This window comes from Tachypleus tridentatus, chromosome 7 (genome assembly GCF_004210375.1).
Source record: "Tachypleus tridentatus isolate NWPU-2018 chromosome 7, ASM421037v1, whole genome shotgun sequence".
NCBI classification, from domain to species: Eukaryota; Metazoa; Arthropoda; class Merostomata; order Xiphosura; family Limulidae; genus Tachypleus; species Tachypleus tridentatus.
The window spans coordinates 66,785,380-66,811,621 of record NC_134831.1 but is presented as its reverse complement, the minus strand read 5'-3'; the positions used below and the strand labels follow the sequence as shown (position 1 = coordinate 66,811,621).

General features: G+C 33.5%; 3 long non-coding RNA genes across 4 annotated transcripts in view; 1 reads left to right on the top strand and 2 right to left on the bottom strand.

The window, feature by feature from the left end:
• The first annotated feature begins 6,388 nt into the window (after positions 1-6,388).
• The window catches only part of LOC143255873 (uncharacterized), a 180,709-nt gene continuing 160,855 nt past the window's right edge, over positions 6,389-26,242 (top strand). For both annotated transcript variants that reach the window (XR_013030906.1, XR_013030905.1), the window contains exon 1: positions 6,389-6,898. This is a non-coding gene — a long non-coding RNA (uncharacterized LOC143255873). The remainder of the gene's footprint in view (positions 6,899-26,242) is intronic.
• Positions 18,757-24,083, bottom strand: LOC143255871 (uncharacterized). Its single transcript, XR_013030903.1, has 2 exons — positions 21,765-24,083; positions 18,757-19,025 (listed from the first exon to the last, which is right to left on the bottom strand). It is a non-coding gene; the product is annotated as an uncharacterized LOC143255871 (long non-coding RNA).
• The window catches only part of LOC143255872 (uncharacterized), a 44,465-nt gene continuing 42,359 nt past the window's right edge, over positions 24,137-26,242 (bottom strand). Inside the window, exon 2 of the long non-coding RNA XR_013030904.1 lies at positions 24,137-25,415. This is a non-coding gene — a long non-coding RNA (uncharacterized LOC143255872). The remainder of the gene's footprint in view (positions 25,416-26,242) is intronic.

Here is a 26,242-nt window from a genome sequence, read left to right as displayed (position 1 = left end):
GTGTAAGCGTGGGGTTGGTTTTTTTTTTTTTTGAGACAAAACTAATTTAACAACTCTATAGAACAAAGAAAGGGCAGACGTTAAGTTCTTCAACCGAACATACAAAGAATGAGTGAGTGATAATGTTTGCGTTGAAAAAGTCTGTGCCATAAAATATTTATTATTTTATTTAGTATTGTAACAACATAATTATATACGTTTTCACTGTAGTAGACCAGAGTATAAGCTCGTGACTGCGTTTTGATGTGTTCTGATTTGTGCACAGCATTTAGTTACTGTACCAGTAACACTCTTTAAAATTTGACCTACGTAGTAAGTTTAAATAATGGCATAGTTTTATATATATACGTATATATCTCACTAACCTCCAGAAATTAGGACAAACTAGAAAAGAGGGTTATCAGTGTATAATCGTGCCTGTAATTTTGAACTAAATAATAGACTATAGGAAAGATAGCAAGTCAATACCACCTACCCCTAACACTTGAGCTGCTCTCGTCTGCTGATGGGTCTCGAAACAAGAATCCTCGGATTTTGTCTGGACATACTAAGCCCTATATCACGCCAGGCCTTATATGAAAGGAAATGAAATACGTAATTGATAAGATGGTGTTGTATTGTAAGATACGTTCGAAAATTACTTAGGTATAGTGTAAAAAAAATAAAATTTAAGTTGTATATGTATATATTTCATTTTAAAAAATTGGTTACATAATATCACTTCCAAATTTACATTCCAGTTTGCGACGTTGCTCAAGGTGGACACAAATAACTTTATATGACAGAGAAGTATTTTTTGTAAATAAAACAACGTTAAGAAAATGAAATAGGAAAAAACGGAGTCTGCATCGATGTTTGTTTAAGGTGGTTCAGTTTTCTAAAACGTTTGAGGTGGATTAAGTTCCTTTCTGATGAATTTTTTAAAAAACTTCAGAAAAGTTTGCATGAATAGAAATAAGATATTTAAGATGAAAAATATTTTATTTAAAATGAGTTGAACGTTTCGAAATTCATTTATTCTGTTATCAGCGGTATCCAAAAGCAAGATATATTGACACATTTTGATTCAAATCAAAATTGACGATTCAAATCATATTTTAAAACATGGAGTTGCTTAAAACGAAGGAAAGAAATGATCAGTAAAGCAGGTATATATGTTAGTGTAAATATATATAAACCATAAAGTAAATTACACAATCAGAACATTAGTAATATTGTAAAGTGAGCAGTTAAGGTGAACGCATTTATATGTATAATAGTACAACCTTGATATAAGGTTCAAACTCATTAGTCCCAGTTTAGGATATATGAAATAATGACTGACCGTTGTCTGCTTTTAAGAAGATATTTACTTAATTTATACAGTAAAGCTTATCGCTATGCCTTATTTTTAGACTTCGCTGATAAACGAATAAGTAACATTTTAAAATGTTAAACTCATGTAAATGAAACGATTTTCATATTAACTATCTTCAAAAGAGGTTCCTCAGATATTTTTGAAATTTACAACGCAAAACTTCAACGTTTTTGAAGTTTCAAAAATGTTAGAATTTCATGACAGAGTTTTGAAAACTAAGTTGATTTTTTCTTTAATGAAGACTTTGAGTCGTATAAAGTTTCACTCTATAACAAGTTATGCACAGAAGTGGTCCAATCATTCGTTTCATGATGAGTAGATATATCATGATCTAAATCCATTCGTATGTTGGTGGTTCCATTTTACCAGGTCCCAATTATTACGCTAAAGACAAGTACAGGCAGACCTCTCAAGAAATAACGTTATATCCCAGGCTACGTTAATGTGATAGATAAATCAGTACGCGACAACCACCAATTTTACGTTATCTGCACACGATTTTTATTTTTAAATTATAATAACTTAATACTGTAAAAAAAAAAACACAACCAACAACAAACAAACAAAAATAAACAACAAAAAAACACGAAGCATCTGCCCAGAACATCACGCAATGACATAGGAGGAGATATTTCTGGGAAGCGACAGCGTTCCAAAGCGTTTCCATTTCTTCTTGGGGCATAGCAGAGTCGCCTGGTGAACTTTTTACCTGACAAGCATAATTTACTTTCCCATTAAATACTACGATTCATGATCTCTGCGAAAAAGTCGCACCACCACAACGTTATAAATTATTACCCGTTGCAACCCTTTGAACGTGAAGTAGAACGTCGGTGTACTAGGTTTTGTCCGCGTGGTTTAAGAATGATTGGCCGCATATTTAGTTGACAAAAGACGAACAACCAGACTTTCAAGCAAAATTTATAACACCTAGCTGGTCGCTAACTTGTTCCGCTTCTGCTGTTTGATAGGGTACAGAGAAAAGAATTTTAATAGAATCAGTTTTAATAGAAGCTAGAAAGCTCGTGAGTGCCTTAAGGTTGCTTATCTTCTCCTGCCGACTTGTGCATATTTCATCATTTCCCGGATGATGGCTCACCATCACGGCATGATTCAGTGGCTGTAAGGACAACGGAACGCCAAGCTGTGCTAGAGCACATTTTAGTTGCTAACAGAATGTGAATTTATGAGATTTTAGTTCCACTGTGTTAGATATGGCAAGATATGCTTCGGTCTTGTACTGTTAAGCTTATTTAACATATACAAAGAAGCTTAACAACTTAACAAGGTGCTTTACTTCCTGTTAACAAATCTAATTTCAATATGGTTTATCCTAAAACACTGTTTAAGTCTCTTTTAAGTTAGCTGCTAATTTTAGTACTCAGTTTATCCGTATTAGATTTTAGTCATATCATATAGGAAATGATCTGTTGTAGAAGCAAGCATAACCATGGACGTTTTTGTAAAGCAGTACTTCAACAATTATCAAATCGTTATTGTAAACCAGTATATCTGTAGAATGTCGAATCTATCTTGTCAAGCAGTACATATTTAAAATATCAAATATTTCTTGTAAAGCAGTGTGTCTATAGAACATTAAATCCATATTATAAAGCAGTTTATCGATAAAATCACGAATCGCTTTTGTAAAGCAGTATATTTATAAATATCAATTCGTTGTTGTAAACCAGTATACCTATAGAATGTAGAATCCTTTTTCAAAGCAGTGTATCTGTAGAATGTCAAGTCTTTCTTGCAAAGTTGTATATCAATAAATATTAATTTGTTCTTGTAAACTAGTATACTAACAGATTGTCGAATTTTTCTTTAAGGCAGTATATCTAAATAATGTCGAATTTTTCTTCAGAATCAGTGTATTTATAGAATGACAAACATTTCTTATAAAACAGTATATTTAGAGAACATCAAATGTTTCTTGCAAAGCAATATATCAATACAATGACGAATCTTTATTTTAAAACAGCATATAGATTCGATGCGAATCTTTCCTTTAGATCATGTATGCTTTACCGTGCTGTGTTTCTCTCATAAGGAAACACACAGTGCCAAACTGTCCTATAAAGCAAGCAACTCGTATAATAATAACCAGTTACAAGTCTGCAGCTTTACCTTTTAAAATGTGAATATCAGTTATTATGATGTTAGAAAAGCATGTAGGTTCAAGAAGTCTTGATAGAAATGAATAAAAAACCTATAACCCAAGCGCTTACGAAAGGTGGACAAATATGCTCAGTTATTATATAGGTAATGTAATAGAAAAACCATATATGTTTAGAAAATGTATTCTAGTAATATGTAGACGGAGGTTTGTGCTTAAGATGTTGCTGTGTTAAACGTATTTATTCGATTGTAAACTTTGGTTAATTTTTACTTATAGGTCATTTAGCACAAACCTACACATTAAACTACTTCTGTTTCTCTCACCGTGGGTATCGGAATCCAGTTTGTAGTGTTATAGTAAACCATCAAACTTACTGCTGAGCCATTGAGGATTTTGATGTCTTAAAAATATTGTAACACTACTTCGAGAAAATTCTTGCACGTGTATTGCGCGTTTGTAAGCAAGCGATAACCAATCGATTTCAAATTAAGGTAGACACATAGAACCTACAAGTTTAGACAATTATTGATAAATGCTAATAATTTTAGTTACATATTGTAATTTATTGCATTACAAATCGAGAATATAGAACATTTATGGTATACTTCAGTCTGAAAAAACTACATTAAAAAACTAATCACTTAAGAATAGCGTTAGGATTTCTCGATTTTGGATTTTACTAAACAATGCAACTTTGGTTCTATATCCTAACTTTTAGAATCTTTTCTTATATTTGGTGTAGGGTTAGTAACTTATCAGACGACCACTAACCCTAAACCAGCTGGTTTTGACAGACTATTAATGGTATTTATACACAAGTGAGTAACATTTACACTGTATTCCTGAAATTTGCTTGAAAGAGTTGTGGTGTCGTATTTGATACTACAGACTGTTCACGCGTGAACGAGGGTTCTGTTATACTCACTTTTAAATTTTAACCCTTTATAACTTAAAATTACTTTAAAATATTTTTTGTCATCCATCGGCGATTCGAAAATATTTTAGCTATTTTTTCTTTTATAATTTTAATAATGTTTTTTATTATTTCGTAAATCTTCAAAACAGTTAAAGAAAAGGTATAACCAGTAACAAGAGTTAATCGAGGGGTTAATTTATCTGCGGCTTAGAAAAAATAAATCACATACGGGTCTCTCCATTCCTAAGTTGCCCTCCAGTGGCACAGCGACATGTTTGTGGACTCACACCGCTAAAAACCGGGTTTCGATACCCGTGGTGGGCAAAGCACAGATAGCTCATTGTGTAGATTTGTGCTTAATTCCAAAACAAACGAACACATCACTCCTGAATAAGAATACAATCACGTATTTTCCATACCTAAATGAAAGTTAAAAAACAAAATCAGAACGTATTAGAATTTGTATAAACTTGAAAGAAAACTTCTGTCTATCAAAGTAACAAGTTGTAGTGTTTTAATTCTGTAATGAAATATCAGTATCACCCGATTTATTACAGTATGGTACACAGTGGCTGTCTACGCATATTGCCGTACCTTATATTTATCTAAGCAGCTAGTCAACAACACCCACCGCTAGTTCCTGGCTTAGTGGGATCTGTATTGGTAAACTTGTTATCTCAACATAGAAAGCGAATTTTTTCTTTCTGAAGACAACATTTCGCAAACCATGAATCTTCAGGTTCTCATTCCGTATACCCCACCCAAAAGACTACGATCATGATTTGTTAATAAAGCATCTTTAAAGTACATTTTTTTCTTGGAATATAACTGTATTTATGCTATACCTATACTCTGTAATTTGCACAAATGTATACCAAACCAGAAAGTGTACATATTATAGACATGTAAGATCGCGTTAGATATACCAATTACAGTATACAATATTTCTGTGGAGGACCTGACCAAAGACGGAAATACCTTATTCTCTTCTCTAATAGACACCTTACGAGAAGATGTGGTCAGCGATTAGGATACAAGTTTTTTCATTCAGAAGCTTCATAGATGACTTCTGTTTACGTTGTAAGCGTAAATAACTTAAAACAATTTCCTTTGATATAACTTTGATATCCAACGACAAGATGGACCAACTGCCAAAATATCACCTTCGGGCTCTTCAGTGTTGACATTTCCAGTTGTTTAAAATTGAAATATTGTGTATTAATTGACGATTATGTAATTTTTCTTGCTGGCGAATGAGTATTTCACTCTCATTTGTTTTGGTAACCATGTGAAAATACTGTTGTGAAAATCGCTAGATATTTTTAATCGGGTCTGTTTTATGCAAAGGTTAAAAATCACCAATTTAACTTGTGAGAATCCACCATCAGCTGTAATGAATATGAAAATAATATATATATAAACATTCATTTGCACACGTACCCGAAAGCAACACGCACATATGACATGTATCTCAAGACGTCTGATATGGGTATTAAAATTTTATTTTAGTAAAAGTTGTAGTACCCACACCAGCCGTCTTTAGATACATTTTTACTTCAAGCGGTAATCTCTTTATCATCACACATGTAACATGTGTATGTTTACATAACTTAAGGCAGTCAATACTAGATGGTTTAATTTTGTAATTGTGAGCTTGATATTGCCTGAGCAGTTTCACAATTTATGTGCATTCAGCTTATCTTGGAAATAAATATTGTATTGTTGTGAATTTTCTCTACGCATGCGTTTCTTTTCTATGCTACATTTGTCTAAAAAATAACAAACTTAAAAGAGTTTCTAAGTGTCGTGACATAACCTGACTTTTGTGTAACACAGAAGTTTGGTAAACGTCATCTGAACAATACCCTGTCAACAGTAAAACACGTTCGCCGATTCTACCATGTGATGGTAGTTTTTGATTGCGTCTAGCCGCCCACAAAATCTCCAACAAAAGCTAGCCTTCCAGTGCATTTCTGCAGAGCTCTGGAAATGACAGGCTATTAGGGCAAGTGACGTGTCTTCTTGTCTTGTGGTCAATACCGAGTTGACAAAGCGACAAACTCTGCAAGAAACAGAAGAAAAGAGTCTGTGAAAAATGGATGTCGCTGCAGTGAACCCGTGATGAGCGGGTCAACAGTGTGTGGATGGAGCACTATCCGGTAACAGAGACCTATTCAGTAACTGTCGCTGTGACGACGCCGGCTCCTGCAGAGCTGTAGGGCAGGGATGTTGTGTGAGATACGGGCGGCGTTAGGACACCCGAGTAGGTTCGGGACCCCGCTGTGCAGTAGGGGGAGAACGGGGGCTACTAGTCGTAACATAACGCTTGGTCGAAATTTATGACTCGACGACGAGACGGAGATGAAAGGTTCCGTTTGCGGGAAGCCGGGAAGTACGTCCCATCCTAAGTTCTGGCTTCTGTCTCACACGTCTGACGTTATGGTTTTCCATCAATGAGTGCTCTGTCGGAAGGAATGGACAATAGTAAAAATGACTGACCGTGGTAAGGAAATGGTGATTTTATGTTATACAAGATTCTAGACGGTTGTTCTCTCTGATCCAGTATGAGAGAAGTCAGACACCTCTTTTCATGTGGTAGAACAGACATTAGCTTATGTGCTGTAATTACACGGCTTCTTTGGCTTTTCGTATTGCATTTCACTTGTAAATCAATGACGGTGTTTTTTTTTTGTCTTCTAAGCTGTTGTGAGAGTTACAATATTCTTAGAATCATTGACAAGTTGTTTTGTTTCTATTGAAATCTCTTACAAACAGCTGTTGAACGTTAAGTAAACACAAGAGTCAAAATGTGGAGCGTTAGGGTGTGTATTCAGAGACGAATGCTATATACGTATATAAACATTAAATAATGAAGGTCCTAACAGCTACTGGGAAAGCAAAAGATCAGATATTTTACCACAGGACCTCGTGATGTTTATAGTTTTCTTGCATAACAGTATTCTCGACATGAGGGAAACTTGATGTTGTATTTAGTATAAAAATACTGATGTTAATACATAGACACTTCACTAGTCCATGCTGTGTACCTGCAGACACACACACACACATGCTTATCCAATTCATGCTGTATGTCCATAGACACACACATACATGTCTATCTAATTCATGTTATATATCTACAAACACACACACATATATACCTATTCATTTCGTGCTAGATACCTACACTACACACACACGTATATATATTCAATTTATGTTGAATACCACCTTCATACCTCCACACACACATATTTGAATATACAATACACGTTATATGTTTACACACCCTTAAATATAAACACCTCTAAACTACATATATATATATGTGTGTGTCTGTACATAAGTAAAGTTTAACGATATTCACACGAGAAAAGAACAAGAGTTAGGCCTTTTCTAAGATTTTATAATACGTTTCTTTTGTTTTCTTGAAACTGGAAAATAATACATTTTAACATAGATAGTGTTTTATTTCATACACCAAGTCTTGGAAATTCTGTCACCTTAGAATCGAGTGATGTGGTAATTGTTTTTGTTGTTATATTCATTGTGAATGGGCCAGTGAAACTGTCTTCATTTTACATAGATATAGAGTTCATGATTTGTTCACCTATTCATGGTAACGAGTAATGTGATAGAGGTGTTTTTTTTATTATATTAATTGCGAATAGGTCAGCGAAAATAACCTATTATTATATATTTAGAGTTCATATTTCTTCACTTTTGTACAGTGAAGGTTTTGAAATAAACCGTTTTACCTTATCGTTAAATTTTAAACTATTTCAGTTAGCATCAGCTCTGATAGGTTGATCATAAGAAAAGTCGCTATATGCAGTATTAAATTACTTTGAGAGGAAAAATGCAGCTGAAAAGTGTTGGCACAGCTCGCCACAAGATGTACTGAAATCTCTGATACCTATACAGTTTATATTTCATCTTGAAAGTTTACATTTTTGAAAAAGGTAAAATAGTATCTCAGCAATTTAAGTTACTTTCGTGTACTTAATGTAGCGATGTTTTACACCAGATTGTAGTCCAGTATTGGGCAAACTTATAATGTAGAGATGCTTTAGGTCAATGCGTTACTGACATCAAGGAAAACAGTTCTATGGCAGTGCTTTAAGTCGGTGTGTTGTACCACAACTGGCACACATGTAACATAGTGATGCATAATGTCAGTGTGTTAGTGACATTAGCCAAACTTATAATGTAGCGATGCCTTATAGCAGTGTGTTGTTTGGCATCAAGCAAATTTACAATGTGCTAATTTCTTAGAACAGCGTGTTGTTTGGCATCAAGCAAATTTACAATGTGCTAATTTCTTAAAACAGCGTGTTGTATAGTATTAGACAATTTATCAGGAATTTTAGAGATTTGTTTTGTGAGGCCAATATTCTGAATATATACGAGAAACGCTTATTTAATTAAAAATATATTTAGAATCAAACAAGTATAATTGTTCAAGTGATTTACAAAGTTTTAAATCACTGCATCCTTTTATTTTCGTCAAATAAAACAGCAACAATGTAGACTGAAATAAGTCATATTCTTAGTCACATTGGTTTACTAGTCATAGCCTTCTGTTATTAGCTGGGTAATGCAGTTTTATGAACTCAGCTAGACCGAATAATATGAACAAACGTGTTTCACGTTTCATTACAATGCAGACATGACTACTGATGATAAATTCACGCACAACGTAGATAATCTCAAATAATCGTAACTTCCTAAACATATAGTGTATGAATTTACAAACGCTACACTGACATTATTGTATAAACGTATTCATAAATCCAAAACTTAACTTTCTTTGTATGAAATGGACTGTCGACTAGTAAATAAAATGCTGTGAGATTTCAAATAACTTCAAAGACTTAGTTTGGAGTGATATTCAGATGGAAGAATTAGTTTCAAATCGTATTCAGTTTGTAGGGTTAGTTTAGAACTATGTTTACTTGGAAGGATTAGTTTAGAACTTTCTTCGGTTGAAATAGTTAGCTTTGTGTAGATTTATGCTTAACTTGAAACAAACAATCCTCTTGAGCTATAAATATCCATAAAAAAAAGACTCAGCCGAATGATAGGCGCTTGTTTTCTCTCACAGGCTGGAAAACGGTGCTGTTGTGAACCGCCTTATCAGAAATCTTTTGTATTAGCGTTAAATAGCAAGTCAAGAAGATATCTTCAACAAGATATACAACATTGGTTTAGAGTTAACTTACTTGCTTTGGTTAGTGTTTTAGCAAAAGACTTTGTAATGAAGCCAGTAGTCACTCTCTATGTCTTCAAGTTTTTATCGTGATATCACGTGACCATGACCTCGTGCAATCATTAGTATTAACTTCAGAAGTGCTAACATCCAATACCGTATTTGAAGAAAAAGTGAAAGGGTGCTATAAAACCTTTTTTACTAATGCCTTGATTCGAAAATAGTATTAAATAAAGTTTGTCGACTAGGCTAAAATTAAATTGTCAAAAAAAGGCAAAAATACCTAGCATACTTATGTGCACAAAGGTAAAAAACACATTAGTCGGAGCGTATTTCGATCATATAATCACGTGTTTTAGTAAATACGCACTCACAGAAATTAGAAAGTGATAGGGAGAAAAAGGCTGAGACATCACACATTAATTTCAAATATTTTTGGAGTATTATGTGTACTCGTGAGAATAAATTAGTAAAACTGAGTATATATACTATTTAATATGTATATAAACAAAACTTCTATACTATAGGAAAAGGACCAAGTGGTATTTTTTAATAGAATATGTTTGTTTTTTTGCATGTACTTTCATGTTTTTCAAAACATTAAGAATCAACATTGTTTGCTGGAAATAAATATTTATAAGCAATGTAAAACCAAAAGAAAACAAGATTATATTATATATATATATATATAAATGTGTGATGTAATGTTTGAGCAGAAACACTTTTTGATCCGGAAATAAACACGAGAGTCTGCATTTATATAAACACGAGAGTCTGCATTTATATAAACTCGAGAGTCTGCATTTATATAAACTCGAGAGTCTGCCTTTATTGGCAAAAATTATGAAATTAATTCATTTATATGCATCGTTTTTAAGGTAAATGAATATCAAATATAACTTGCGAGCTGGTTGCTTTCGTAATATTGAGGATACAACGCTTTAATTTTTGTCACGTGCAAGTTTTGTGTTAAATTCATTTCGTGAAAATTTGAAGGTTCGCTGTTTATTGGCATTAATTACGTAAGTGTAGTTCCGTTTTAATATTTATTCCCCACTCACTGATACACACACACACACACATATATATATCGATGCGGGGAATAATATTTAGTATGTTATAAGGTATTTAGGCGTATAAATTACTTTATTTGCGAAACTCTTCCAAAATGATAGGTTTTTGTAACTGAGAGGCTTCACTAGTAACGTTTATGAATGGGAACCGTGTAACCTCTAATATGGGAACATCTGGTGTAATTAGCAGACATTAGTCAAGTTAAATACACACTAATTAACGGAATCGCGCTTGCAAGTGTTATATTTGGAAAATAAATGAGATACCGATTATTTCACCAACGTATAACTATTACTCTGCCCCTCAGGATAACGGACTGAAACACAATGAAAGAAAAACGTATCCTATTTTCAGTCATACAGACATGTATGTTTATTACACATATACGAAACAACAAAAGGTACAAAGCTACAAAGTGTGAAAAGCAACATATCTCCTGGTAGGAGAGGTACAGGTAAGGAGCATTAGGACCTACTCAGAGGTGAGAATTCATTGTTCATCAGATTCGACCTTTTAGCGCAAGCCTGTTATGAGAGACGAAAATGTATCATTTGAAATTATGTGTTTAAGGCCATAACATTCCATCTATACTTATCGTTCGCTGACTGCAGACAGTTGTGGGCAAGCAGACATAAAGTTTAAAGCTAAGTTTGTGTCTGTTTGTTCGCAACTTTTAGACATCTTCTTCAGCACTAACTTTGACAGATTGATATAAGATTACATTAGGAACATCATAATGGGGTTGGTTGCCACAACTTCTATATAAATAATCGTCAGTATGTCTGTGTATCTGTATCTCATACGTTTCCACGTTTCTTGATCAATCAGCACTACATTTGACACAGTGATACAAGGTGACCCGAAGAAGGTCACGAGAGGGTTGGACCCCCCATCTAATTTTATATTGATAGAGTTCTTGAAAATAGTTTATCTTTTTTTCGGTATTAGTAACTTTATGTATTTTTATTGCACTTTTACTGTTTTTTATATTAAGGTAAAAACAGAAGCACAATTTCCTATCCTTTGTTACAAACGAACTTTCATTTCACCAGTGCAACGGTTTCAGTTTCTATTTAAACAGAAAACAATTAACGTTTGATTATAAATATAACAGATTTTTGACATTTTTATTACGATTTTTCCTTTGCGAATATATTAATCCGAGAGGTCGTCAACAATACAATGCTTCTAGTGTATTGTTTCAATCTTCATTTTGAACTTCGTTCGTTTATATTGTCACTCGAATGAATTCATTTCGGTCCATTTAAGTTATATCAACAGTTGTAAAATATATTATTTTCTAAGAAACGTTTAAGCCCAAAAATAAAAAAAAGAAACGAAACGTCATTTATTTTTACGCATCTGTCTCTAATATGTAATTTTTAATTAATAATATAGTAATAAACTAGGATTCATAAATAAAACTCATCTTTTGATTGGTTTGGTTTGAATTTCGCACAAAGCTATACGAGAACTATCTGCGCTAGCTGTTCCTAATTTACCAGTGTAAGACTAAAGGGAAGGAAGGCAGCTAGTCAGCAGTACCCTCGGCTAACTCTTGGGCTACTCTTTTACAAACGAATAGTTATGATGCCCCCACGGCTGATAGGGCGAAAATGTTTGGTGTGACTGGGATTCGAACTCACGATCCTCGGATTACGAGTCGAGTGTCTTAACCTTCTGGTCATACCGGGCCTATCATCATTTGAAGATTAGATTTTAGACCTCCTGAATACATAACTGTATAAACAGTGTGAAAGGAAAACACTTATGATAAACGTGGAATCATATGAATTGTTGTCATGGTTAGTAGCCTCATGCGATAATTTAAGTTCTATTTGTTAATTAGTTACAATTTTTTATTGCTAAATATAACACAAAATAATCTCAAATGTTTATTTTTCTAATACGAAATGCACTTTTTTCTATTATGCTTTTGTTATGAACTATGATGAATAGCGTCAAAATTTTTTCTTCCTTATAGAAATAATGGGGTCGGAACGGCCAAATCCTGGACGCGGGTTCATCTAGCAAATCCCTCTGAGAAATACTTCTCTAAAGTTTTAATATTTAGACTTAATAGAAAGTTCAAATTAATTATTCTTTGTATAATTTAATTAATTCTTTCCACAATACATTTAATGTGGTTGCTGTCACAGTTGGTGGTCGGTTTGCTTCGTTTCATTTTTTATTTTATATAAAACTATTCGGCAAGAAGGATCTCTAATATCATGTTAAAACATAGCTGATAGGAAAGGATATCCAAGAGCATAATGTTATTTCTGAGAATTACTTGATTAGTCCTTAGAAGAATTCATAATTTCTTGTAAAGATATGGCTAAAATTAAAACGATAATTCTCACCCATACATCATGTAATATTTATTATTCTAATTAACCAAACTGCATTACATACAAATTGTACAGATTAAAAAATGAAAGCCAGCTAGTAAAATACGATCATTCTCTGTAAGTTTTTTCAGTTATATAAAAATACTTATACGAACCCGAAAACAAGTACTTTTATACAGGGTGTTCGGAAAGTCACTGTGCAGTTTTGTAATCATATGTCTGTTCAGTCTATTTCAAGCCAGTAATTGATAGCGGTGTTTAGAAACAAAATAAGAAAATTCCAGGCCTGTATTGATGCCAATGGGTGTCATTTTCAACATTGTTTATAATTGTCATTCATATTTACCTCCTGTATTCTATACTGAAACACATCTGTTAATAAATATATAAGTGCACAGTGACTTTCCGAACACTCTGTACTTTTGTTGGCAAAAACTTGTTTTTTGCGACTGTGGTTCATTCATATGTGTATTTTTCATGAGTAAAGAAAAACTGAAGAATTCTGTATTAATAAGACTGCATTTATAAAATATCGTTTTATCTTTAATTTTTTAAAGTAAAATTCATTTGTAGCAGTATTTGTACATTAATAACTATTTCGCATGAGTATTCTGACCTCTGACCTTTAAAGTATTAATTAATTTATAACTTCTTAAGTGTACAAAAAAGTTACACCTAGCAACACGTTCTTGGTAATGATTCGACATAGTCGAATAAGTTTCAGGGATCATTTTGTTATTTTCTCGAAATGCTTACACTTTCAACAGTGGGGACGTTATAATGTGCGGTCAATCCCATAATTCGTTGGTACAGAGTACTCCAAGAGTTGGCGATGTTGACTAGCTGCCTTCCATCCAATCGAACGATGCTAAATTAGGGACGGCTAGTGCAAATAACCTTCGTTTAGCTTGACGCGAAATTGAAACCAAACTATTTGTAATTTCATTTATAATACACAAAAAAATTGTTTATTAAGAGTGACTGTAAATTATGTTTTCGTTTCATTTGTCTCATAAGCTTGAATAAATGTGATTTGTTTTTTTGTGGTACAAAATAACAAACAAGCATAGAAAAGCATCGATGCTCTAGTGATAGTAAGTATGCACTTCTGTACCAGGCAGATGTTCCAACATGAAATTGTTATCGAACCACAACTTTTCTCTGAATTTTAGTTTTTCTTTAATATTTTCGAAAGCACTGATATTTTGTTATTATTATTTTCTATTATTTTTTAATTTACTTTTTGTTGGATATACTGATTTGCGCACTACTCGGTGATGTAGTGACATTGAACAGATGCACCAACTAAGATCTACAAACTGACAGCAAGATCATAATAAGTACTATGATGATGAAAAAATGGGTTGAATTCCCAAAGAGGTTGCGCTCCATAATCGATATCGCTCCACGAAAACCGATTCTTACTGGGAACGTTAAAACACCTTCTTGGAATTTTCTAATGATCTTTTTTTTTTTTTTTAATAACTCCACATTTTTTTTCCGTTCAACCATTTTTGTAGAATGAGCAACTTTCTGGGCCACACAACGTACACCGTTAGAGGGAGCTAATTAAGCAATATGTTGGTGCTGTTTGAACTGGGCTCAAATTACATATGATTTCAGGAACATGTATGCACATGTGTTTCTCATGATATCTTAACAATTCCTAGAAAACAGTGGTGCCTAGTAGTGGCTTGTAACATGGACAAAATAAATTTATAACACTAACGCAATACATTAAGAAGATTCCTATCAATAATTCTTTAGAATAAACTCGTAACAGTAATAATTAAAAACAGTTAAACAAATCAATTCGTAGAAAACAAGTGCTAATTCTGAACCAAAGTCACGAATAATCTAATTTTTCATTTGTATATTAAAGAATGTATCATTTACCTATATTTGCCCCTGATAAAGTTTATCAGTCATCTATATTTATCCTTGATGAAGGAAAGTTCACTTTCCGAAAACGCTCGGGTTTTTGTGGGTTGTTTTCATAATACTTTTTTTTCTGTTGATCTTATGTGCTTTGGAATATCATGAGATAAACTAAAGACCAATATTTGTGAGATCTATCTTTATATGATATAGTTACCATCAAACGTAACTATAAATAACCAAACCTAAATGCTATCACATATAGGTAAATAGTGTCGAAACTTATGAATTACGGACTCTTGATTTTCAAGTATTATTTGTTTCTAATGTGTGTATGATTATTACGAAACAAATAATTTATATTTATTACTATTTTAAATGGTGTCTGCTAGCATTAAGGAATAAAACTGCAAAATATAATGCAATAATAAAATACTAAGTTGACTGTTTGCAAAGCACAATCAGTGTTAAAGGAGTTAAGACAGCGTAGGAACACAACATTTTCGCATTTATGAAATATTGTAAGCTTGTATTATTTCAACAACCAATGCTATCGAGATCAGATTTACAAGAGTTACTTCCTTCATCAAGGTTCACAAAGAACTTGTACTCAGCAAGTTGTTTTGTTTAGAACACGAAAGTATGTTTATTTTTCAACTGTGCTCTAAATCTATCAGTAGGTCAGCAGGAGAAAACTCCTGTTCATGTATGTATATAAGAAAGCAGGCAGAGATAGGCTTACATTACGTTAGGGTACGCTGCGTGTGAGGACCTGGTGACAGCCAAAAGCTGTCCTGATGTTCCACCGGCAGCTGACTCACATTCATACTTGTGGCGGATCCCTCTGAGACGTATGTATATCAGCATTAGCTAACGACGTGCCAAAGAAGAAAAAAAGCTAGATAAAAAATTAATAGGGAGATGACAGTCCTGGGGGATGGGTTGGGGGCTACAAATGTTCTCGTGATGACAGGATGCTCTCGTTTGTCACGTTCCTTCAAAGTTAGCCTTCCAAACGAAGTACCAGACTTTCCCATATTTCAGAAATCATCCCGGATGAATATTCTAGTTTACACTGATGCCTATGACGTGTTTGTTTTTATTTTTAACGTTCACTAGTTATAATTATGAACATGTTTGTCCAGAGATTTAAGTTACATGATTGAACATTTTACATTTTGTGTGTGTATTGGTTACGATTAGTGACGAACTCTACTTTCATTCAACCCCTGAGAATGAGTCTGAGTTATTATTTGTTTAAAGTAACACATGAAAATTCACAAACAAAAAATAAAGTAGTAATTAAAACGAATAAATCACAGATTTATAAACATCTTTTGCACTTTAGCTACGTTATGGTAAATACGATACTGAAACTTTTTTTTTCTGGACATTCAACTTAAGTGAAAAGAAATGAAAAAAGCTTGTCTGTACAAATATATAGAAGTAGGAACAATTAAGTGGACATTCTTACGTATTTTAAGTTAATTCAATGTTTATATATGTGTGTTGAAAATGATTATGATAAACATAAACATACGTAACTTTAGAACTAGTTTAGGTCAGTTTACTTTATTCTGCACTGTTGAAATGTGCTTCGCTAATACATCAAATTTAACTTAAAACGCAAAACACCTTGGGAGATAAACTGCACTATTTGGTCAGACAGAATAGCTCAAGAGTTGGCGATAAGTGCTATAGACAAGTTGCCTTCTTTCTAGTCTGTCAGTTCAAAGTTAGGGACAGATATGCACAGATAGCATTTGTGTTGTTTTGCGCAAAAATCCTGAAACAAATAAACATAATGTGTTTTTTTTTAATTTCGTGCAAAGCTACACGAGGGCTATCTGCGCTAGCCGTTCCTAATTTAGCAATATAAGATTAGAGGGAAGGCAGCTAATCATCACCACCCACCACCAATTCTTGGGCTACTCTTTTACCAACGAATAGTGGGATTGATCGTAACATATAATGCCTCCACGACTGAAAGGGCGAGCATGTTTGGTGTGACAGGGATTCGAACCCGCAACTCTCGGTTTACGAGTCGAGTGCTTTAACCACCTGTAGATGCCGGGCCCTAAACTTAGTGAAACAAATAAACGTAGTGTTATCATTTCTCAGTGAAAATAATATATTGTCCCAGTCTTTAGAATCTACAATAATCCTTTTAAGATTTCCAAATCTTGCCCTCCAGTGGCTCAGCGGTATGTCTGCGGATTTACAACGCTAAAACCCGGGTTTCGATACCCGTGGTGGGCAGAGCACAGATAGCCCATTGTGTAGCTTTGTGCTTAATTCAAAAAACAACAATTTTAAATCTTCATTTTATAAAATCAAATTCAGTTCGAACTGTGCAATTTATCAATGCAGTGGGAAAGTATGAAAACTTTATCGTTTTCTACGTTTTAGAAACGTATAATATTTCAGGTTAAGATTTCATTCAAGTTTCATGAAATAAGAATACATCTGTGTTCAGTATATTAACAGCCACTCTCTCTCTATCTGTAACAAATTTTGATACGGTTACAACATTTAAGAGATTTCGTTAAAAATGTACCTCTTTATTTTCATCAAAGTTAATTTACCCCTTTCAAACTGCGACATCATAAGCTCAGCACTCAGATAAAACTTATATTCTTACTACGAGGTAATTGAGTGGAAGTTTCACCAGCACAAATACAACAGGACAGTGAGGAGAAAGAATCATTGTATGTGTATATTTTCTTCCTCTAACTTTAATAAAAAAAAACCTTATAGTATGTGGCTATAGTCCAAATACAGACTTTAAATTGCCGAGCACGTTTTTGCTTCTTGGGCTTTGCTTAAACGTACCCATGTATATTGTGATTCATCAGAAATCAAATAAGTGACGTACAAATTTAACGATTTAGTGACAATCATGATTTGTTGACTTAAAACACAGTATTTTTAGAGCTGTCTGCTCCGTGGACGAGAGTGCTTTTCGAAATGATTCTTTTATATTCACGTGATACTGATTTTAGCTTTTTCTTGTGTATGTATGTGACTTTTCTCTAAAAGAACATTTCTTGGAAAATAAATTTTGTTAAAAGAATTTTATTTCAAAGTGCAGTATGATCACAAATTCAAGGGTTAAATTAGACAAACCGTGAAATACTGCAATAGGGTGCTCAGATGAACACGTAAATATTTTTAGTATTCTCTGCCCTAGTTGTCTGAGAAGAACTGAAGATTTTCTTAGCTCACAAAGATTCCATTCAGGCTTTAATTGAATTGTTAAGGAAACCTTATATGTGCATGATAGGATGTCGTTTTCACCTCATAAAATCACGATGTGCTTATTTATCTGTTGTACGGAACATTTTGTTTTAAAAGAATACAGGCGCTGAAACCATATATTACAACCATGCATTTAAATGGAAGATTAACTAACTGTTTCTAACGTGATAACTTAACCATAATCCAAACGTTGTTAGATTTTTTATTTTAGTATCAGTTGTTTCACTGTTATGAAGGGTGATACATATCTCACCTCACGTGAGTCACATCATTGTAGTCTTACAGTAGTTATAAACGTTTTTGCTCCTTCGCAGTGTCATAGTTTGTCGACTTATTACAGCAAGTTATTTATGGTAATTTCAGAAAGCGATTCTAAGTTTGACAAACACGCTGTTTAAATGAAGTTTAGAGACCAGTGTTACTTATTACAATTTACCTCGGACCAGCCTCCAATCTATTACGTTACGTATTACGATTTTAAATGGCCTGAAACTGAGTTAAATTTTCATTTTGATTTAAAAGTTAATTAAATGTTAATATGTGTCAAATTTATGATATTTGCCAGCGATAATGATAAATACAATTTTCGTTCTTAATACAAATATATTTTATTATACAAATAATGATAATACGCTTTATAATAACGGCTATTATAAATAGTTATTACAAATAATGACTTATATCCTTTTTTTCAAACTTACAAATAATATAGTCTTCTATCTGGTCTGAAATGGAATACTTTATCGACGGTTTACGATGAGCGAATTGATTTCGAGTTGATATCGGCACAGGTTACTTGACGGGTAGCTAGCCAGCTCTTTTACTGATTACACGTGAGTTGTTTTTACCGCTGAAGGTATCTAATGTTTTTGGAGGAATATGTTTAGTTTCCCGATTAATAACTGTTAAACATAGTTGTAACTTCCGGAATTTATAATATACTAATTGTAGCAAACCAACAATATAAAACTGTCTCTTCGTATGTCGCGTTGGTTTATTTTATAAGCTTGAGAGAAGACATTCTATAATTTCAGGTAAGGTAACAATATTGACGATACTTTAGTGCTTTCATAAAACAAATTATTGATTCTTACACTCGAGAATCTTCTACAAATTTAGTAAATAGACGGGAATTTAGCAATACACATTTAACAGCACACGTTACATTTATTCCTAAATATATATTAAACTAAAATAAACATAGATACTAAAATAAATATATGATAGTAAATCCTTTTCACTAATTACAAATTTTGCACTGGCAAAAAAATCAAGTGTGTGATAAACAACAATACATACGAAAAAAACAAAAAACAACAACTTATTTTCAAAGAATAAACTCTATGGTTTCATACTCAAACTTTAGGATGGAAAACGATAGTTTATGATTTACAATTTGTTACTATATAAGATGTTAAAAATTGCTGAAGAGAAGGAGCAAAAGGAGTAATGGGAAGAACAAGTCCGTCTAACGTGATCAAAGAACTGCTTTACGTTTTATACAGTGCCTGGCGAACGTCTATTTACGACATTGATGTTTCAACTGATTGTTCACTGACACGACTACACGGCAATAAATTACTTCTCGGTAACATAAAGGCCAGAAGTTAAAACACCCACAAAGAAATATATTCTTCAATCATTTACAACTGCTGGAAGATGCCCTTTCTTAAAATGGACCCGCCTGTCTTGAGTCACGGTCCTCTTGTGGCCGAGAGACAGCTCACAAAGACGCCGCTGCCTTCAGCAGGGTTACCGGCTGTCAATTGCCCTGACAAATCAGCAGCGTGGTCTATCCTGCTACGGTCATTAGCAGGCTAGCCCGACTGCGGCTCCCCACTTTTTCAAAGCTGGGGGATTTCAGCTCTATTGTTAGACGTGGCTTCTCGCATCTTAAGCTTGAACAGTATTAACCAGCACACTCTATTAATGTCAGCAACGAACACAACCGGTTTTTGACTTACGCGTGCGAGCATGAAGCTATTAGAGATATTTACCTGTGTTTTTTTTTGCTGTAAGAAGAAAATAGTAAGAAGAAAATAGTTTTATGTGTAAAAGGTGTTTGGTTTTAGTGTTAACACTCCTACGAAAAGACGTTTCTAGTCCTGATTTCTCCAAGCTCGTTCCCCTGGCTGTGGTTTCGCTAGATAGTAGATAGGGACAGTGGGAATCTCGTTAATCCATTCATTAATGGATTTAAATGGCAATTTCATTTAAATACAAAATTATTAGCCTAATATTAATAACCTTTCAAGTTTCTCTGGGGCCTATTAGGTCCCACTTTTCGTAGGAGTGTTAAGTGTAAAAACGTGTTTGGTTATAGTTTTAAGTGTAAAAACGTGTTTGGTTATAGTTTTAAGTGTAAAAACGTGTTTGGTTATAGTTTTAAGTGTGAAAATGTGTTTGGTTTATATACAATAGATCGATAACGAGTAAATGTTCGTGCAGTTTTAAGCAAATGAAGAATAACTGTAGTAACAAAAGTGATAAGTGTGAAAACGAATGAAATTTCATGTTCAAATCTGTTTGTATCTGAGGACAACTGGTATGGTATTAACACTTTTACGAATATAGCAGACAACAACGTTTCTACCTTCTAAGATTAGTTTCAGGTTAACAATAGTTCAATAAAGATTGGAGCAGGCTTAACCTGAAGATGACCTAAGAAGGTCGAAACATTGTTCTCTGCTTTATTAGTAAAAGTGTTAATACCTATACCAGCCGTCCTGAAATACATTTTTACTTCATATGGGTTTCTCGTTATCACGAGTTTCAATCTGTTTGTTTTTGAATTTCGCGCAAAGCTAGACGAAGGTTATCTGCGCTAGCCGTTCCTAATTTAGCAGTGTAAGACTAGAGGAAAGGCAGCTAATCATCACTATCCACCGCCAACTATTGGGCTACTCTTTTACCAAAGAATAGTGTGATTGACCGTAACATTATAACACATCCACGGCTGAAAGGGCGAGCATGTTTGGTGTGACGGGAGTTCGAATCTCAGTGAAATATTGAGTTCCATATTTAATATAAGTTGCAATAACAATTTTATTACATGAAAACAATTTCTTAATAAAACTAGTTTAGATATATTTTTAGGCGATAGTTTGCTAAATTTCATTCAAAACTATAATGTTTCTATCTTGTATCTGTAGATATGTTTTTTTCTCTTTCATTTCTCTCAAAAATCGATTTAACTTAGAGCTTTCTCTTTTTCTCGGTCACTTATTTATCAATTTGATCTATTTTAAGGTTGTTTTCTATCTGTATTATTACATAAAAAATAATTTATTCATTATATGATGCCTGTTTCGATGTTAAAATTACGAACTACGAAACATGTTAACATTACAAAGATAGTCTGAAATAGTGAATATACAAAATATAAGGAGTGTGTGTGATAAATATAAAAGAATCAGAAAAATTGGGAGAAATGTAAAGAAATTAAAATAAGAAATGACAGAATAAATATCCTAAATAATGCATCTCAATGAATAAAGGCTGGATTTTTTAAGAAAACGCAAATACAGGAAGTAAAGCAATATTAAATTGATATATTATATTGTACTACTGAGTCATTCAGACATTCAAAAACACCTCACCACGTGATGTAAAATCCGTGATAAAACAGAGACTTCGGGGGATAACAGGACACGTCGGTCTCTCCTCTTGTGTGTAAAGAACAGTGATAGTTATAACCAAAGGTTTTAAACAGAAATCAGCCAAAGGACACATGCCCCGTCAAAGTCTGCCAGGGCGGGAAACTTCAAAGCGCTTGTTAATGATTACAGGCCTGGCTTGTCAGAAAACATACAAACATGGGTGTCAAAACATGACTGATGAGGTGGAGTTGCAGGTCAGCATACGTAGTCTGACAAGAAGAAGGACACGGGTGAACACCGTATTGGTAACACTATGAGGACTGAGTGGGATTGCATTTCTCTTAACGACGCCGTGTGCTCCGTCAGGAACGTCTAGAAAGTGCACTTTTCCTGTCGTGAAAATTTTTCGAAAAAACTCAAAATATTGTTGTAGTTAGCAATCATCTTGCCAAATGTAAAACATATTTTTATTAGGTAACTAAATGTATTCTGGTTCCTAGCTACGATGGTAATGATTCACAATGATAAAAAGGGAAAACGTCTCAGCACGACTGAGAGTTATAACTGATTAGATGATGCATATCTGTAGGCGATATCCTACTCCACACATAAGAAACTTCTGAAAACTATATTTCATCTTGTCATTCCACTTGAACGTTCAATCTATAAACAAATGTATCACACTGTTCTCAAGACCTCGTTCCATCTTGGTAAAATACTGGATTATTCAGTCTATAAATGTGTCACAGTATTCTGGGAACTATATTCCATCCTGAAAATGTGCTGGATTATTCAGTCTATAAATGGATCATAATATTCTAAGATTGTATTTTACCTTGAGGATGTTCTGGACTATTCAATCTACAAATGGATCACAATATTCTAGAACTGTATTACACCCTGAAGATGTATTGGTGTATTCAGTCTATAAAAGTATCGAAGTATTCTGAAGACTGTATTTCACTCCAGAGTTATGCACTATCTTTGTTAAATGTATATATTTATCATATCCATTTTGATATATACATATTGATTTGTAAATGCTCTTTAAATTGGAGTAGAATATATTTAATATTTGTGTATTAATAGACTGTAGATACATGATGTTTCTGTATCGTAAGTACGCTTATGGCGACTTTCTACTGTATTGAATAACTTGCAAAGTTATGAGAAGGAAGTGAAAAGGCGATTTTCTCGTATGTCATACTCCAGGTTCTATTTTTTATCATACCTCAGTGAACAGATCTGACATGTTTAGACGATCATTTTATTTTAGTATGATACACCTTCTCCCTCCTTCCGTTTTTCATAAAATAGGTTTCCATAGGTGAGGTTGAATTTATATAACAATTTTATTATCATCTGTGGTTTTTTTTTTTCTTATAGCAAAACCACACTGGACTATCTGCTGAGTCCAACAAGGATCATCTATGGTAAAACTAACGTAATGGTGACACTTTATTTTGCTCGAAATATAAAAACTAATAATAACATTTTCAAAACTATTTACCACGAAAATTAAGTAAAACATTCTGAGCTTCTGTATTGGAAACAAATATTAATATTTCCGCTTGATCAGAAATAGATTTATCATTAATTGAGCCACAATCATAATATTCTTAAAATGTCATTGCGCCTTTCAAGAGAATTTCTACACACACGTAAATAACGTGACATTCTTACTTATTCTGTGTTTCTAGAGACCGTATAAAGGTTTAGTGTGTAGTGTAAAGACTTTTGAAAGATACCAAGATTCTTAGCATCTCATAAATTAACCCCAATTAGGGTTCTTTACTAGTGTTTTTTAAATCCCTTTTACACATTTAACATGCTTTGAAATGACTTTGAATTAATTACCCATCTAATTTTAAACTCGTTGGTTGGATTTATAAGTTTTAATTACGTTGTTTTTGGAAAGCCATTTTTTTAATGTGGTAAAACAAGAACAGTAAAATATCTTCACCAGGTGTCGCGACTTTGTGTTACGCTTTTAAATTTATGTAAAACAATGTCTGTGTTATATTAGTCTCTTTTGTGTAACCTAGAGCTCAAAAGCTGAGATTCTTGTTGGATACATTGTTCCTGAACTAAACGTTATTGTCGAACATTTTTGTTGCCTCAGCAACTATAATGAACTTATTGACCAGAGACTGTTAAAATATATACATTCAATATGGCGGCTTTCGTATAGGAAATGGTGCTTTTGATTCATGAGTATTAGTTTACTGTAAGTGTGCACATAAATGTTGTAGATTAAGTCGAAAATGATATAGTGTTTTATATTTTCTGTCCTACAATAATACATATAGTTTCTGATGATAAATAGTAATAGGAAAAGTTGGTAGTAGGATAATGACATTCACATTACATAGTTTGACAATCAAAGCCGTTTTATTAATAAGTAAAACTACAACGCAGTTTTTTTAAACGTATAGTTGATTCGTGATGACAGCATTTCAACAGGATTGATGAATATATCGGAGGTTTTAAGACGCTTAAAGACGTATTTAACTGGCAATTGTCAATGATTACTTTTGGGGGCCGGATATTACCTAGGTTACCGAACTGGATCTTTGAATCCGAGGTTTCTTGCTTTACGGCCTCCTGTCTCAATTTGGTCACGTGGATGCGCCATAAGCTCGAATCGCTTTGGGGTGTGGGTAAGTAAGGATGCATTTTACTAATAATACACTTTAACGATGCTTAATGAGTGATATTACCTGCAATCCAATACATTCAAGCTTCAGCTACGTTACAATCAATCGGTAGTGGATTACGTATCACAAACATTTTATAGACATACAGTTTTCGAATATTAAACCCTTTTTTATAGTTTTCTATTGTATTCTCTTCAGCTAGAGAATGTAATGGCGAAAATAGCAGTGATTGTGCATTGTCAGATTTGTATTTGTTTTTAACATTGTTTTAAGTTTGATTTTTGAAAAGTTTCTTTATTAAAACCAAAAATAGCTTCATTGACAACATTAAAAAAAAGAAAGATCGTAATAGAAACTTTAAGAAAGGCTCCCAGTTCTGAAAATAAGAAACCTTAGTGCAAAAGAAAGCGGTGATCTATGTGGTGCCATGTAGTGAGCCATAAAATACACACATGCATATCCTACAATAGAAGTAGGCTACTCAGCAGAAAACTGTAACATATGACTTTCGCTGTGCTGTATATTTCATGTGACGACCTAAACTACGAAGTCTTGAATCAGCTGGATGGACTTGCTTTGTCTTTCTGAAAGCCTACGACAGGCACTTATAAGTGTTTTTCTAGTGATGTTACAACCTTCCAGCTCTGCCCTGGGATCCGGAACCCGCCTTTGGAGATGGTTTCTTGGGAAATATTTGGCACTTAACGGTGAAGTATACCAGAACAGTTATGTCAAGTCTTTGCTAAACAGCCCACAAATCAGGCTCTCTAGCAGTGCCTTTAATTTCAGGTTGACACTAATGGGTTCACAGAGAAAATTTGTGGATCGTCGTCTTCATTCGCACCTGTTAACAGTTAGCCGTTTAGCAAGCCAAGAATGGCTGTTGACAGTTGTGGTTTTCGACTCGAGAATGTGGCAGTGGACGGCTATAAATATTACTTCACGAGCTACGAAGGACCCTTGAAGACGTAAGGATGGAAGAAACTTGCGTAGGCTGTAAAAAATAATAATAAAAGAGAATGCTGTTTGTGGCTCACTAAAATATGGATGCCATTTCACACACAAAATGCTATGTTGAAATGCTTTTCTAGCAAACCGCGTATTTTTTTAAGATTTTCTCTGCAATACTTTAATTTAGGTGTCATTTTTTTATTTTTTGTTTTCTTAGTTACTCAATCATTAAACTTTCCGAATCATTGGTGGCAAATGATGCGATTCTGTTAACATTAATTCAGGTTTATTCAGTTTCCTTTACTTTAACACTTTCATAATATTAGTTATGACATTACTTTGCTAAGAGTATCGTGTGTATGGTTCGAAAAACTTACAGATTTGAGTACATTTCATGGAACTAAGAAGTACCAGCTTGCTTAGGTTTACATTTTAACGTGATAACCTACAAAATAAAACTTAAAAAAAAATACCTACCGTAAGCTGTATACACAAAGTGTTCACGCCCACAGCTCAGGAAAAATGCAACTCTAATGTTGTTGTTCGTTTTTAATATTCAGATACACACGGTGGTTTTGGTTACTGTGTAAGCATATCTTGGGACAGAAGTAGCGAAATCTTGCTCTGTGTGTAATAAAACCTAAAATTATATATATTTTTTATTTTTTTGTCTGTGTAATGAAGCATTACGAAACGAAAAGCTTATTTTGTCAGAATATGTTTCTAATTTGTTAAATCATTCTATGATTTATCTTCCTATTTCCTTTGAACGATATATACATCCATGTCTACCTCTGATCCGAGTGTGTTTCGATTTTCTATCATAATATTTTTTTCTAAAGAGCTATTCATATGACTTTTTAAAACGGA